Consider the following 17,324-nt stretch of genomic DNA (forward strand, 5'->3'; position numbering starts at 1 on the left):
CAAGAGGGAAATAAGCGTGGTGTCCTGGAAGGAGGGAGTAGCAACTGTGTGATGTGGACTTGGTTAAGTGTTTCTGGAAGATTAAAACTCACACAAGGCAGTTGTTCTATTCCCTCTTCCCTGTAGTGTTTTAAGGAGCCCCCACCCTGTTTCTACTTCATTCTCTCTTTATTCTTCTAGGGGTGGGTCACTCATGTCTTATTTGCCTAGTCATGGCATGACAATTCTCCTTTACTGTCCTGTAACTCGCTTTGGGCTGCAGATCCCTAGAGAGAAATTAAAACTTAAAAAAAATAATAATGAAAAAGCAGAAGAAGAGTAAATGAACTGGATCAGAAAATCATAACACAGCCCCCCCACCCCGATCTTCCCCTCTAAAAACCCCATTTGTTCAAATTGACATTTTAAGGATCAATGTTTAGGGAATTCAGGTGTACAAGCAATGGAATGTGCAAGACGAATTCACAGTACTTACACTGACGAGTCACCACATAAGAAGGAAGGATCAGATACTTACAAATTTTACAACAGGAGTGTCAGAGAAGAATTTGGTTTATGTTGGAGTTGCCTAGCAGAAAGAATGTTATCTCCGGAGCTACACTTCATGTTGCTTCCATATGGCTTCTGGGTCATTTCAGGAAGTCCCCACATATCTCTCAATTGATTGGAATGGGGCCTTGAATTGTTAAGTGAAGCAAAACTAAAAAGTATGTTTTAATCAGTGCAAACCTTGCACAAATGGTTCCATAAGCAACCTGACTTCCACAAAGAATATTCTCAGAACGTTTTGTACTCAGTGTTACAACTACCTTTTCCCTATTTCAACTTCATTTTGTAGCTCTTGTACAATAAGCAAAGTTATCCATACAGAGCAAAGTGGGGGTCTGCAGCCCATTGAAGGAATCTGCTAGAGGGCGGACTCTTATTTGATTTAGTAATAAAGACTTTTTCCACTAAAAGCCTTATTTCTAGTAGCTATCTTTTGTTTCAAAGAATATAGCATTCCACCTCTACTTTACCTCTTAAGTCTCTTTAAAAAGCCAGTATAAACAAGTGTCTTCTCCAGTGCTCTGGTGAAATTCCTACCTGAATAATTGCATTTAACCTACCCAAATTCCACCTCTTCCTCTTCCTCCTGATAAAGTGAATCTAAGAATTTTCAACCTGGTATGGATTTATACTGGGCACTCCCAGCCAGCTGCTAGCTGTTTCTTCAGTTCCATAGAAGTTTAAATTCTATATCAATCCCTTACTTTTCAGGAGAACCAAGAATGAGAAATATGAGAAATAGTTTGACTTTTCTGCCTCTCTGGCATTATCAAGGATTCATAATTCTTCATTATCTTCACTGTTCTAAGACAATACTGAAATCAAAGGCATTGAGGTTTGGGCAAAAATGAAATGCCTTGGCACCAAAAGACATTTGTGAATTTCAACATGGAATTCAGATTAAATGGCCATAAAATCTGTCTTAGAAGGAGCAATTTATATTTAGTTCCACAATCTCTCCTCTCTGCTGACACCTACGCCCTCCCTATTTCATCCTGTTTTATTTGGCGCCACTGTCCAGTGTGGGAAACCCTTTTACTTCTCTCTACCTTCTCTCTGTTTACCTGTCCTTCATAAGCCAAACTCAAGTTTTGTCCATCCTTGGGCGCCTGATTATTGAAGCCCATAACCATTTCTCCCTTTGTGAACCTTAGAATACTCATTCTCTCTTCCATTCATTGGGACATAATGATAACCCACTTTATATTGTTAACTAGCTCCTTTAAGGTGTATATTTTCAGTTTTCAGGATAAAACAACCAGTAGTTTCCTAAAGCACGTAGTATATCAAGTTCCTTTTTTACCCTTCAATTTACAGTGCTGAGCAGATAGTAAGAGCTCAGCCATCATATATTTGGAGGACAGTAGTGGAAGAGGAATGAGATTGACATGGGGTTATTCCTAAGAGCTATCCTAGGACTAGTGATTAGAACCTACAGGGAAGCAAATTTTAACCAATAGGAGGAAGAAACATCTAATGATGACAGCTGTCCAAACATGCATTAGGTAGTCCCTGGGACTAGAAGTTTTCAAAAGAAGTTGAAGGGAATTAGGGTACTTGTAGACTAATACATTAGAGAGTATAAAGCATTATATAGGAAGTAGGTGATAAAGAAGTACTGTTGGCTTATATAACTAAGGTCTCTCTCACTTTTCATTAAGCACTTCTTAATGAAATAAAATACAGCAGACCTGTTTGTAAAGTTTTCTAAAATATCAATACTCACATCAGAAAACCTATGGATGACATATAGTTGCAGCTTTTTAACTGCACAAAGTAAAAATGTACATTGGCTACAGAATTCAATTACTTTGGATTTGAGCTCTGAAAATGCAAGTTCATTAGAAATGAGATTTACTGTGCCTTCTTTTTGTTGTGGCACCTCAATTAATTCTCTGGTTATTGAAGAATGAAAAACATCAACCTCGAGGCTTTTCCCCCCTCATATAAAATACTAAACTATATATGAATAATTATGGTTTTGATTCTGAATTATAAAACAAATACTCTTTCTTGTTACATAAATTTAAAAATGTAGAATCTTCAAGAAATCAATATATAAGAAATATACATTTAAAATAAAAATAAAGAGATGCCATATTTACAAATTTAATTCTGGGATCAGCCATCAGCATAGCTCCCGGAATAGGATATTTGATTGACACTTCTGTGGCTGCTGAAGGCACATTGAAGATTTGCATTAGTTACATAGCATATCATTTACAAGTTGTGACATAGTCCTAAAAATGGAAAATGAACTAAATGAAGATCAGTCTTTCCTACTTTTCTTCCTTCTTTCCTTCCATGCCTTATCTTCTTGGTGTTCACAAATAGGATTATTGGTGGAAGAGAGGGAAGAGTCAGAGCTCTTTTAACGTTTGTCAGATTTTCACAGCTTATCAACAAAAGTAGGAGACTGGTTCCGTGACTCTTTTTGAGCCCCTCCAAGTCCTCTAGGACGAGTCATTCTCTGAAGATGCCAGGAATCCGCTTTGCTACCTTCTGAGCCAACTCTGTTAGTGATGTGATTGCATTCACAGACTCCCTGGAGATAAGAGGGACACTTAAAGGATAAAGTCTCTTAAAAGTCCATTCAACATTCAGCTACTTTTATTTTAACCAGTTTTCTCCGTGTTCCCATTCAGCTTCCTTTGCCACCCCTATTACCCAGTTGCCAGATTCACTTAAAAGTGAGCAAATGGAGTTTCACCTTGAATTCTAGGACATGATGCATCTTGGGTCAATGTCCTTTAGGTCATGGGGCTCAGCTGTTGCCTAGTAGGAAAAGCCTCTTCCCAAAGGCAGAGTGCACGCAGCAGCCTTGGAGAAATCAGGAATATTGATGAAGAACTGATTCTGAGGCAGTGAACTGAAGCAAAGGCAAAGTCGCAGTAATGTCCTGGATGAAAAACTGACTTGCCTTCAAAGAAAAGGTAAAGTGGAACCAAATACCAGATGAGAAGGTGGAAGACAGGAGAATGAAACCTAAAGAGGACTACCTGAACCTGAGGTCCTTCTCCCTTGGGAAAGCGGACCTGTAGATGGCCACCTATACAGACAAGGCTGCAATCCTATATTGCTTTCTCTAGCAATGGTGATTTGATTGAAATTAACCAAAAACCCAAAGCTCGGAAAGCACTTCCCTCAGTAACTCTCAGCAGAATGCCTTCCTCTGATAGAGGGGGTTGAGACACTCAGGGTTTGGCCCCCAATAACCACACTGACAGCCAATGTCAGAGCTGGCAAGGGACTTCAGGTCTGCTGGACTCTGTGCAGCATTTACTTCTTTTACTCCACACTGCTCAACCTGACGTCTGCCCTTGGGAGAGGTGTAGAATTGCCCCTTCTTCCATATGAAATAAAGCCCTCAGCATCCTATGGGAGCCAACCAATTTTCTCCAAGCCTCCTCTTTTCTAGTCTCACCATCTCTTGTATGAGCTGTTGCCTGACATCTCTGCATCTGCTCCAGTTTACAAGTGCTTCTCCCAAAATGCAACCAGGACCAACACTTAAGATAAATCAAGTGTTCTCTCTCCCTCTCTGAACAAACTGAAGAAAAGATTGCAAATTATAGGGGACGGAAGGTAGTTCAAAAACTATCCAACATTTTGCATCATGCCTCAAAGCATAGCCTAGATCATAAGCTTTCTTTCAGATGTGAAATCCCTACAAATACAAACCCTCCTTTTGAAATAACAGGGGAAAAAAAAGTCCCTGTCTCCATTAATCGCATTTTGTTTTATTTTGCCACCTCCAAACTTCATGGGATTGAAATCATTCTAACCACAGATTAGATGTTATTTCCAATTATATGTTCTTAATGCATCTATTGTACTTGAGTGATCAGATGTAGAGCTATTAATTACATGCCAGATAGAAACAAACCCTTCCTACTCCAAACTCCCTAATCCATTGGCTGTCACTCCTTGAAAGGCACAAAGTATCCACACTCTAGACCTCAGCTCCTGGCGAATGAAGAGCTGATCCTGTCACGCCCCTGCCCAGCGCTAACCCCCTTCAGGAGGAAGAGGGGCATGTGCACATCCTGCTGCCTCCCCTCTTAGCTTGGCAATCCCAGAGGTATCCTCCAATTTCTGAAGAAAAGCTCCCTCTCCTGGCTGATCCTAACATTACCTAAAGTCTGAGGTCAAGGAAACAACTCACCAACTATTTCCTATTGAGCAAATTTCCTTCATTTGGGATGCTGGCAATTAGGAATGGTCTAAGGTGCTGAATCCCAGCTGTGGGAAGGGCTCCCAATCCACAGCAGGAAGCCCCAATCTCTTCACAGGTGTAAAATCACCACAATAGGAGATAAAAAATATTTCATTTTATAAAGAAGAAATATCCAACTATCCACAGGAGAAGGCATTTTTTTTTTTTTTTGGCATTTTCCCCACTGTGGTACACATTTTTTATGTCGATTTATTTCTGAGACTTAGACTCTCCCAATAGAGGGAACAGATGTGCACTTGGAGTCCCATAGGGTGGGGCAGGAGAGGAATCAGACCAGATGAGCAGGAATAGAGGACGAGGTGAGAGAGACACAATCACTTCACAAAGCTGCCAAAGTCTTCACCATGCTCAGCTTTCCACTTTGCAGGACTTGGAATAGGAAAGGAGAGGAGGTTTTCTGCCAAAAGCCTTACCACTGGAGCTCTGGCAGGGACTGCAAGGGATGGGCAGGAGCTGCAGACCCCAAGCAAAGCAGAGTTCCAAAATTATAACCTCAAGCAACACCACTATTACCCGAATTTAAAAAAAAAAAAAAAAAAAAAAAAAGAAATGGATTTTCACCTGTGAATACATTCCTAAGAATTAACATGTCTAAGAGACACCAGTGAGGCTTGATGAGATAAGACTGCAGGCCACTGTCAGGGTCCCAGCAGGAAACAGATGGCAAACCCTAATCAGGGGAATTTAATAAAGAGCCTGTTTGCAGAGACCTGAGTAGGGTACAGGGAAGCCATACAGCAGAATGCAGTACCTAGGTGTATTAGAATTTTCCAGGGGAACAGAAGTGACAGGTTAAATACACACATATAGGATACATATACATACAGCTATACATATACATAAATACACACACATATACATACACTTATGCACATATGTACACACATGCACACATATGTAGGGGATGGCAAGTCCAGATTCCATAGGAATGTTGGAAGCTCCATGAAGGTAAAATCAAATTCCCCAGCAGAAGGGGGCCAAATGAAGTAGAGAAAAAATTCTTTCTGACCGCTGAAGGCCTCAGCTTTCCTTTTAAGGCATCCAATTGTTTTAATGAAGACTGATTCCTGTCATTGCTGAAGGCAATCTCCTTTGTAGACGTAATCAGCCATGGATGCAATCACCTGAGTAATCATTTATTAACCACATGACATCAGCGCAGTAACAACCAGTCCAGTGCCTGCTTGACCAAAACAGAACACCATAACCTGGCCAAACTGACGCATGAAATTGACCATTAGACCAGGATAACAATAACAGTGTTGTCACTGTCCCCAGGCCTGAAGGGGCAGGCAAGGGAACACTAGCCCCACCCCAGAAGGAGGGAGTTGCTTGGAGAGAAGCAACTTATTGGGATGGTGTTCTAGTTTGCTAGCTGCCAGAATGCAATATACCAGAAACAGAACGGTTTTTCAAAGGGGGAATTTAATGAGTTGCTAGTTTACAGTTCTAAGGCCAAGAAAATGTCCCAATTAAAACAAGTCTATAGAATTGTCCAATCTAAGGCATCCATCCAGGGAAAGATAACTTGGTTCAAGAAGGCTGACGTAGTTCAAGGTTTCTCTCTCAAGTGGAAGGGCACATGATGAACATGGTCAGGGTTCCTCCCTCATCTGGAAGGGCACATGGCAAACACGGTGTCATCTGCTAGATTTCTCTCCTGGCTTCCTGTTTCATGAAGCTCCCCAGGAGGCATTTTCTTTCTTCATCTCCAAAGGTCTCTGCTTTGTGGTGCTGCAGCATTCTCTGCTCTCTCTGAAGCTCTTATTCTCCAAAATGTTTCCTCTTTTATAGGACTCCAGAAACTAATCAAGACCCGCCCGAATGGGTGGAGACATGTGGTCACCTAATCCAGCTTAACAACCACTCTTGATTAAATCACATCTCCAAGGACATGATCTGATTACAGTTTCAAACATACAATGCTGAATAGGGATTAGAAGAAATGACTGCCTTTGCAAAATGGGATTAGGATTAAAACTTTTCTAGGGGACACACATCCTTTCAAACCAGCACAGAGGGATATGTCCTCTCCCCAAGGGACACAGTTGACTGAGGCAACTACGCAGGGAGGAAACGGTGAACAAATACCTCACTTTACTCTCCTCTGGCCTTCAGTCTCCTATCAACCTTCCCCTAGAGTCCACTCTCTATGCTCATGCCAGTCAGCCTCCTAGATGCGGAGAAGAGGGGGCTGGGGGCAGAGGGGACCTCCAGCTCCTGGAATGACATCATAATCTCACCAAGGAGCAGCTGCACAGGGGAAACCCTAAAAATATAAAGTCAAATCTTGGAAGTACTGGCTGAAGAAAATGGGAGAATACTGAACGACCAAAATTTAATTTGAATTATCAGGTATTTGGTCAATTTATCAGATTATATGAGGAGAGGTGAAAAAGTAAGAATCTATCATTATGCCCAGCAACTGTCTGGGGAAGAGAATGACTCCAAATAAGGCACTTTCCACTTGAAAGGATTCCTAACATGGAGAAGGACCTCCTGCTACCTCAGTCAAGTAGAAATCCCTCTTCAGGACACTGGTTTCTCGCAGTCAGTTCTATTCACATGAAACACCTTCATATGTATGAGGTAGGAATGCCCCAAGTGCCTGAGCTGTCAATATTTATGGAAAAAAGGGACATTTTGGCTACACAATCCAGCCCTTATGGTTTGTGCAAATCAATCCACTAGAATCTGATCATATCAAAATACTACCAAAAAATATATTTAAGAAACTACAAAGACAGAAAACTGAGCTGGTGGGCCTGGGGTGGCCAGCTGAGGTGTAGGGTCCTGAGGAACAAGCCAGAGGAGCCTGCCGAGGCCTTTACCAGTTTGGGACCGCGCATGGGCTTCACATTGTTCCTCCAGCAGCTTGGGCCCCCCTAGAAATGGAACTGATTGCATCCTGGTCTTCCTCCCACTTTCCCTGGCCTCCTCATATGATTTGTGGGTGCATCTCTCCTTGGGTGAAATTTTGGAAATAACTTTCTTCCATTAAGTGAGAAATGAAGCTCAGGATTCAGTGAGGGAAGTAAGAACTCTGGCCTCAGAAAAACAACCTGTTATTTTCCAGGTTTGCGACCTTGGACAAATCTCTTAGCCTCTCTCAACTTCAACTTCTTCCTGTTTATAAGGGCCCCTGAAAGTGAGGCTAAAATGTGAAAAGCACCATGTAAACACTCAACAAATGGTAATTTGCTCTCTCAAGCAAAGGGTTCCATTTTAAAAGAAAATGGTCTCTATATAGGCTCTCTGTACCTTAAAGATTATCTTGGTCATTGTTTTAGTTTGCTAATGCCACTGGAATGCAATATACTGGAAATGGAATGGCTTTTACAAAGGGGATTTATTAAGTTGCAAGTTTACAGTTCCAAGGCCTTAAAATTGTCCAAACTAAGGTATCCAGAGAAAGACCTAATGGCATCAGGGATTTCTCTGTCAGCTGGGAAGGCACATAGCTGGCATCTGAGGTCCTTCCTCCTGGTACATTGCTTTATGCTTCCAATTTCAGTGGCTTTCTCTCTAAGCATCTGTGGGCCCTCACTTAGCTTCTCTGGGGCAAAACTCTGGGTTCAGGCTTGCTTAGCATCTCATGGGAAGGCACATGGCTGGGCTCATCTCCTTGTTTCTGGTTTCAAATGGCTCTCACAGATCCTGTGGGTGCTTCTTACATTTTCCTCTGCATTGCCAAATGTCTGTGTCTGAGTTTTCTCCAAAATGTTTCCCTTTTAAAGGACTCCAGTAAACTAATTAAGACCCACCTTGAATGAGCAGGGTCACATCTCTGCCTATTGAAAAGGTCACACCCACAATTGGATGTGTCACATCTCCATGGAAACAACCTAATCTAGAGGTCCCACCCTACAATATAGGATCAGAATTAAAAGAACATGGATGCCACCAGAGACTGGATTAGGATTAAACAAACATGGCTTTTCTGGGGTACATAACAGTTTCAAACCAGCACAGCCACACTCAATTTTGGCTAAAAAGAAGGTGGGGGGAGAAATGAATAAGAGGGACTAGAAACTATTCAATATCATAAATTTTGACACCATTAAGCCTCCCTACTTTCCTCCCCTAGTGGTTTCTTTAGCCCAAATACCTGAATTTGAAAACCCTGCAAAAACCCAAGAAACTTAAATGTCATGGTTATAAATTTAGAAAGGTCAAGTATACTTAACACTCTCCATCTAACACTCTAAGAAAATTAAAGTTCAGCCCAGTTTTCTCAAACAAAATTAGCTATAAGTGTATTGGAAAGACAACCACTCAAGGAACATTGCTTTGCAAAATTACTTCATATTCAAGTTCCTGGGTGATTTCAACCTCCTACATAAATGATGTATAAATGGTTCCCAGTAAGAAAGATGACATTTAGAGCATAATTTGGAGGATTAAAGTATTTGCCTCAGACAACATAAAGGCCTCCTGCTTGGGTGCCCTGTTAGGGATTTAACCTCACTGTAGATTTCTTAATTTGGTGAATTTGCACCTTGGAACTGAAATTCTTTCAATGTAATTTTTATTAGATAAAGTTTATTATTTTCCAAAGCTACTTCTCATGGCTTATTGGGCGATTCTTCCAAATGGTGTAATTACTTTGATGACGTTCATTATAACCTAATACGTGTAAAAATGGAATTATGTATAATTGTAACCCATTGCAATGAAGCACTGACTCTTCATGACAGAACATCACTATTGATTGACTTCTCACTAAAGGTGTCAGGCAGTTAAACTAATACAGCCATTCCTCAACTCCCCTTCTTCAGCCCTCACAACTATTACACAACCCTAACTCCAAACATGGTAGGATTTCAACAGCCTCAGGAAGACTTCTGCCCCAATTTCTTTCTCCTGTTAAAATGTCACTATCTGCCCTTTCTGGGTCTTATCTCTGTGCTCCCTTGTATAATGCCAAGAACTCCTTGGAGAGGTGATGACTACCCTGGCACATGGTGACACCTTCCCTACTATGCTCCTAGACCATTAAATATAAAACTTAGTTGCTAAAATTAAGGTGCAGTGAGAGTACAACAGAAGGAGCATCTATGTCTGGAGGAGTCAGGGAAGGTTTCTGAGAGGAGGCAGTTTTTATGATGAGATATGAAAGACAAGTGAAGTTTTCCAAGCATGTAAACCCAAGGCTGAGTTCAAGGTAGTGGGGAGGGCATTGGAGGCGAAAGAAATGAGTGCAGAGGCACAAATGTGTGGGGAAAAAAACACATTAACTATGTTGGTGCATTGTCACAACCCTCTGAGATAGACAGAATTGGTGCTTTTATAGAGAAGAAAAACTGAGCTCAGAGAGGTGATATGCTTTGCTCAAAAAATCTTGGCAAGTAGGTGAAAAATCTCGGACAAGAGCACTGATGTTGTGGAATCCACTCCATTATCCTGCCCATGGAGAGGGATAGAACTTGTTGTGTGAACTTGAGCAGGTCATATGTTCTCTAAGCCCCAATTCCCATAGAGAATTGTGTGGCCATTAACCATGGCACTGTGGTCCCAGATCACTGGTACCCTCTGAAACGCAGGAAATAGATAAAACATAAACGTTAGTTGATTGGAATTTTTTTTTTCTATCAGAGAGCTGGGGGAGAGAAATAAATGTCGAAGCCTCTAATTCCATGGATAGGGCAATGAAGACCATAAGTAATTGGCAAATAGATAAGTAGAGTAGAGTAGGAGAAGGGCTATGGAAAGGGTATGCTAGTCATGTATCTGACCCAGTAGGAAAGAGCCACATTTAAGACCTGAAGCCTCAAAATCATAAGTAGTCCTTGACTACAGGTATCTACAGGTATAAACCTACCTCTTGAGACACTGAATAGACAAATAGACAATGGCCAGACCATGCATGAACTCTGATAAAACTCTGACGTGCAACCTCTGCCACAACCAACCCTGGAATCCAAACCACAACCTCTATCAGTTGGCCCCAAACAGTCAGGACTTGGCCAATGATTGCCAGCGTCCCTATTTTTATCTCTGCTTCCAACTGAGAACCAACCAGAAAAAGGAAACCATGCTTCCCAAAGCAATCACATAAGATGCTCCATTTTTAGCTATTCCACCTCCAGCTTCCCCATATGAACAGCCTCCAATAAGAGCGTACCTGAAGGTCTCCCCTTGTTTTCACTATGAAACTTTCCCACTCCTCTGCCTACCTTTGAGTTTCTGCCAAACACAAGTGATAGCTGCTGATGCCCTCACTTAGTTTTGAATAAACAGTCTGTCTGTCTGCTGTCATTTGGGTGGTCTTTTGTTTATTTCTATACCACCTAGGGGCAATGTTAGAATTATATTCCACTTTTGGAACTCTGGGGTGGGGTGAGACTGTTGTAATATCAGGAAATGGCCACAAGATGGCTCTTTGCCTTAAATCCTGGCTGAAGCCCCAAAGAAAATGACTATCCCATTATCACCATCAACAAAAGGTAGAAAGGGAAAGCAAGTGAATGCCTCACGATTGTTTTTGCTTTAATCCCTTTAAAATATATATATATATAAACTTTTGTGGTTAATATTCCCACCCCACTCCCTTCTTTTAACACCATCACTTCCCAAACTGAAGGACAAAGGAAAAAAGAATATTGCAAAGAGTGCTAAAACAAGGTCCTTGGCTCACAAATATTTCAATGTAAGCTGTGAAGCTGCTATTTGTGTGTTCTCAAGTGATGAATATGGTGAGATATACAAGATATACAAGACAACCTTGGGGTGGGTCATATTTTTAACAAATTCACTTTTTGGGAGATCTTTTACCAGACCAGAGTGTGAATGTAAGAAAGGTCTTCTGTGCTAAGAAAAGCCACTTACACTTCTAACGTCTAAGAATCTCATCAGAGAGCCTGAGAAACACCACAGCTTGCCCTTGTAAAGAGAGTATGTTAACTCCATGAGACGGAATAAGAAATAAGATGGTTTTCTCATGGCTGAACTCTGCATGACATCATCATGAGGAATCCTTGGAGAATCCTCTAAGGCATTCTCGAAGGATTTACAAGTGTCGGTTCCATTTTACCAACAAGGAAACTGATGCTTAGGTAAACTGGATATCTTCTCAGCAGTGAGTGAAAATAGTGCCCTGTAGTTCAGCCCACTTTAATGGTCCCATGAAAATAGGCCAGAAACAAGGAGACACCACATGAACTCCCTCAGCTTCTCCACTCCCACATACACACATGTTCACACATTTACACACATGCACACTCACACAATACAACCCTTGACCACGTGACTTAACAGAGAATAACAGTCTTTTAATCCTCAAGTCGAAATTTAAAATGCAGGTGCCCTTGTGACAACTATTCCAGGTACTCCACTGAGGACAGACCATCCTAAGACATAAATTACTTATAGCTGGTCCTCTCCTACAAGCCTATCAGCTGGTCTGCAAAGGAGGAATAATATGGGATACTGGTAAGTCGGATAGCTGAAGTCACAACTAAGGATGAGTTATCCACATCTCAACCTGCCCAGGGCCAGTCCACACATCAAGCAATGATCTGGCAGGGTGTCTCACCCTCAGAGTAGGTATTTCCAAGACCTACTTTACAACAACTGAAAACCTATTATCTCTTTGTCTGATGGTCAGCTTCCTTTGAGGCTGACTCCATTCCTAGGAAAGCAGTTGCATGTCCAACTTAGATTTACAACAGTAGTGAAACAGAAGCTCCCAGAGGTCTCGGTATTGGGTCAGTGGCTGAGAAATACGATGCTTGCAAAGGAGCTGAAAGGCAACAATGCAAAGAGGAGTCAGTGGGGGGGCGACTTTCACTGCCTGTTTTCAACCTCCAAGGGCTGCCTAAGCAAGAGACTGGACCACCTGCCCGACCCCGTGGCATGGGCTGCCTTCATAATGCAGAAGCCTGCCACAGACAACCTGAACATGACCACAATCCCCAAATGTCACTAATTTGGTATCCTATGGGACTCTCATCCTCACCTTCATTTACCCATGTAGCTGTCTCTTAACCTGCATTCGTATTTCCTCTGTATAAGCTGAGAAATTTGGGCTAAGATTGAGTTGGAGACAGGAGTTGAAAACTATGCACCTATTATATGCAGGAGTTGTGCTCAGCACTAGTAAAATGCAGGTGGGGAAAACATGACTCCTCACCCTGATGAGGTTCTCCACGACCAAGCACTGGGGGTGCCTATATTCCGAGTCATCTCTTATTCTAGGAGGATACAGATGGACACCCATGGGTGGAACTATTTCCCCAAGGGCCCGTCTCTGAAGTACAACTAAGAGGGTGACAGGTGAGTTCAGTTTATGGAATTCAACTCTTTACTTTTGCCATTAATTTTACCACCTTTTCACAGAGGTTAAAAGCAATGGTTCTCAACTCTGGCCCATCCTGGACCAGTGAAATCAGAATCTCTGGCATATGAGAGCCAGGAGTGGGTAGTTTTAAAAGCTCTCCAGGCAATTCTAATGAGTGGCTTATATTGAGAATTACAGCTCAGAAGTCTCCCTCACAGACACCCATTCACCCAACAAGTTGGCCTTGGTTTCCCCATGCCAGTTGACTTGAGCTTTGGAAGGTCCTGGGCAGAAAATGAGACTGAATGTCTACACTGGGAGCAGCCTGGGCAGGTTGTTCAAGTGCCCATTGGAACCAGGTTAGAGAGGACAGGACACGGGCTAGGTGCACACCACAGGCTGATGGCTCCACTTCAGAAGGACAGTGTCTACCTTCTATCGGCGCTGGTTTCCACACCTTCAGTATCAAGGACCTTTGGGCATTTTTATGGAATGAAAGAAACTTTTTGAAATATAGATTAAAAGTATAGTGTTGAGGTAAAGGTTACTTACAGATATATATATTTTTTCAAACATGCAAAGCAGACCAAAATTAAAAGTCCTTTATTGAAAGTCTTTTTAAACCTCACACACACAAAAAGGTGATGTCATCTAAAATTGAAATCTGTTTTATGCATGTTTGTCATCTCTCTTCCTCTTCTCCAGCTTCAAATAACAGTACAAAACTACCACAGATTCTGTTTTATTCTTGTGCCATAATAGCTGCAGTGAATGCCAAACAACTCGACAGTAGTTCCCAAAACAAGATTGCTGAAAGCCCAAAATAGTCCCCAAAGAACTAAAACCCCCAAGGAAAAAGAAAGTACATGACAGACTTGAAAATACAATGGTCTCAAAAGAAAAGGCAACTTTGGAAATACTTTTAATTTTTTTTCAGTCTTTTGGAACAAAATAATAGCTTTGCCACTGAACATACCTACATTCCTCTAAAGATGGTCTTTCAATGAGCTCTTTTATCTACTCTGAAAGGCCACTGGCTGTAAAATCTTCTCATTTAAGCTATGCCTTACACTTTCAAAACTTATACTTCTGGCATTTTTCCCTTCCTAGAATAATTCTCAAACCAAACAAGATCTAAAGAAATTCGCTTTCTGAATCATAAGGCAGGTATATTTCCTCAATATTTGGAGACAGGATATTAGCTTTTCAATGTACTGTCACACTGTATAAAACACTGTACTGAATTGTTCCTACTGACACACGCCAATCTGACCCCTTCTTTCCAGATATTCTGAAATTGTTTACAGGGTGCTCACTGGAGCTGTATCTCCCCTGCTGATTGTAATCAGGATAAGCATAGGACCCACTTACTCAAGAGTCTGAGGGGTGGAGCAGGAGAAAGGCTAACAGCAGTTGAAGGACCTTGAGTGTCAGTGCCTTACACCAAGATGAGATCATGCAGCCCAGATATCTTATCTTTGTGATCTAGCACCCTGGCCTTCCTTTCCAGAGAAATTGCATATCATGTTCCTGGCTAAAACCAAAGAGCAAAATAGCCTTCTGCCCAAGAAGATGAGGGGCTAAAATGCCAGACTACTGAGTCTCTAACTTCCTCCCAGCAATTTGCTACTGGTTCTCCCAGAAGTAAACTTAAGAAAAAGAGATGGAATGTAATCCAGACACTTGTCTTGGAATCCCAAAGATAAGGATTTGGGTCTGAGTTCTGCCATTATTAACTATCTCTCAGTTTCTTTGTGGCTCAGTTTTCCTCATAAATATAACAACATTCCTATTCCCTTCAAGAGAAGAAAGACCTTTTGAGGTATTTCAACTAAAAAGAAACAAATGTGGAATGAAAGTTTAAAGATGAGATAAAAGCAACTACATACATGCATATACATATAAACATATATATATAGCCAAACATGTAAAACAGACCAAAACAAAATGCCTTTTAAAATGTACTCAAACAGGATGCTGTCGTCAAAAAAGATGATTTTTTTTTCAAAATAGTTTGCAAGTCATAAAGTGATATATGTGTATGATAATATTGAGAAGTAGGAAATTAAAGGAAGAGTCACTTAGAGAATGAAAACTACAAGCCTAGAAATATAAAGGTTAAATGAGACCTGTCTAGTTTTGAGTTCAGAAGCTTTGCCAGATTTCAAGGATTCTTTAGTATAGAAATATTCTGTGTTCCCACGATCATGAGGTAAAGTTGTAAAACCTACAAATCTATTTGTAAATACTTGACCAGACTAGCAAAACATCATTCATCATCATGCATAAGCAAATGAGGAATTCACATTGTACTCCAATTGTTCCCTAATATATCAATTGCTTTGGAACAAGTTCATGTTTTCTGAATAAGCGTTATAACAAAATTGACTATGCTCAATAAATGTTATCTATTATTATCCTATAAGAAATAGAAAGTATCCCCATCATTAGCTTCTGCTTACCCAAAACAACAACACACTAGAATCAAGCCTTACAAAGGGTGGATGTTAGGGACTAGCTCTGTTCCATCCTGTAAGGGGCCAATTGACTCCATTACACACTAGCATTATTTCAACATTAGTTGAAGAGGTGGGGTGGGGGGACAGGTGAGTGTCTAGTAGTCTATTGCTAGTACTTGAACTGCAAGTATTGTTATTTCCGTTGCTAGAAGAAGTTGATAAATATTTTTTAAAACAAAGAACATATATAAGTGATATTTTTGTTTGAAGTTGTCAAAGTTAACTCTCTCCTCTTATTTTAGGATTTTTCAATGTCACTCATGCATATAGTATGAAAGGTCTAAGCTTTGCTAAGAGACACAGTAAATCTCTAAACTCTCCTACTCCCACCTCCATTTCCTACTCCTAAGAGGCAAACACAGTCAACTTATTCCATTGAGTCTTTTGGTTTTTAACTCTGTATATCTCTAAATGACATGTTTATATTGCAACATCTCAATTTTTCAGATTTAGACTTTATCTCTTGACTTCCCACCATGGAAGATGAGGTATACCTCTTAAGCACACCAATGCATCCAATACTCATGCTCTCTCTCATACACACACACACAAACTCATATACTTGCTTCACATTTTCCCAAATTATATATTAAAATTTTCATCAGCTCAATATTATGACTTTGTGATGCTACACCTAGCTAGGCTATATAATGCACTATTATGAGTATTCCTTAGTTATATTACTTTTTGTTTTCCCTGGAGCTTATAATTGTTTGCTTGCTTAGTTTCTATACTCTTAATTTCAAGTTGTTTTATTCTATTTGTTTGGACCTCTTTTATAATAGGTTTTCTATAAATATCTGGTGATCCTGAGTTATCTGCTCATAAATAACCAATAAATAAACTGGTTGTAAGCTTTGCACACCTGGTGGGGATAGCTGACAAAGGACATTAGTATAAGGGATTTGACTGAGCTGTTTCACTGGGAAAATTTTGTCTTTGTTCCAATTCCCCCAGAAGCAGACCCTGAAACAAGAAATACCAGTAGTGGGGAAGTGAGGCAAAGGAGGTAATGATTCCAATTACGGATGCACCATCAAGCCAGCCATCAGTGTAGGTGACTGGAACTTAATCCCATGGGGAAATTTGGGGCACTAAAGAAAAGAAACTTCAAAGAACAACCGCATAACTTGGAATCATCCCACACAAGAGGTGAGGAAGCTGGGGCATTTATACACCAACCCCCAGCCCTAGAGGAAGCTGCCAGAGGAAGCCACAGCCACAGGGATGTAGGAAAGGGCCAGCACCTGCTGACGTGGTAAGAGCATGGGCACGCGGGCTAGTCAGCAACAGCACCTGCTACCCAAGTATCTCTGAGCCTTTTTTATTAAACTATCTTAAATAGTAAAAACCTGCATTGATTGTAATGGTTCTTCTTAAAATAAAACTTTCAAGCGCATTGCATAGCCCCACCATTCCTATCGGGGAGACGAGCACCTTTTTTTTTTTTTTCATGTAAATCATCAAGGAAACAAAGAGCCTAATAGGAATAAATTCTAAAAAATGTATTCATTGCTCTTATAGCCTGAAATGTAATCTTTAAACATTCTACTCAATACAACCAAGCTTAATAGACCCCCACAAATGCCATGAATTTTGCCAAAAAAAAAAAAAAAAAAAAGCATAACTGGCCCACAGTTCTTTTGAGGCCAATATACCATGATTGCCTTTCAACTAGCCTGATTCTCTTTTTAGTAGGGGCATTAGCCACAAGCTATTTTATATGGATAGAGCAGGGCAT

At 40.8% G+C, this 17,324-nt stretch overlaps 1 protein-coding gene and 1 long non-coding RNA gene across 2 annotated transcripts in view; one reads left to right on the forward strand and one right to left on the reverse strand.

Annotated features, from left to right (window-relative positions):
* Positions 1-17,324, reverse strand: part of PTPRN2 (protein tyrosine phosphatase receptor type N2) — a 1,272,212-nt gene that overhangs the window by 1,009,065 nt on the left and 245,823 nt on the right. The window lies entirely within an intron of this gene.
* Positions 7,035-17,043, forward strand: LOC143675021 (uncharacterized). Its single transcript, XR_013171334.1, has 3 exons — positions 7,035-7,375; positions 12,983-13,060; positions 16,541-17,043. It is a non-coding gene; the product is annotated as an uncharacterized LOC143675021 (long non-coding RNA).

Source organism: Tamandua tetradactyla, chromosome 1, assembly GCF_023851605.1.
Source record: "Tamandua tetradactyla isolate mTamTet1 chromosome 1, mTamTet1.pri, whole genome shotgun sequence".
In the NCBI taxonomy this organism is placed as follows: Eukaryota; Metazoa; Chordata; class Mammalia; order Pilosa; family Myrmecophagidae; genus Tamandua; species Tamandua tetradactyla.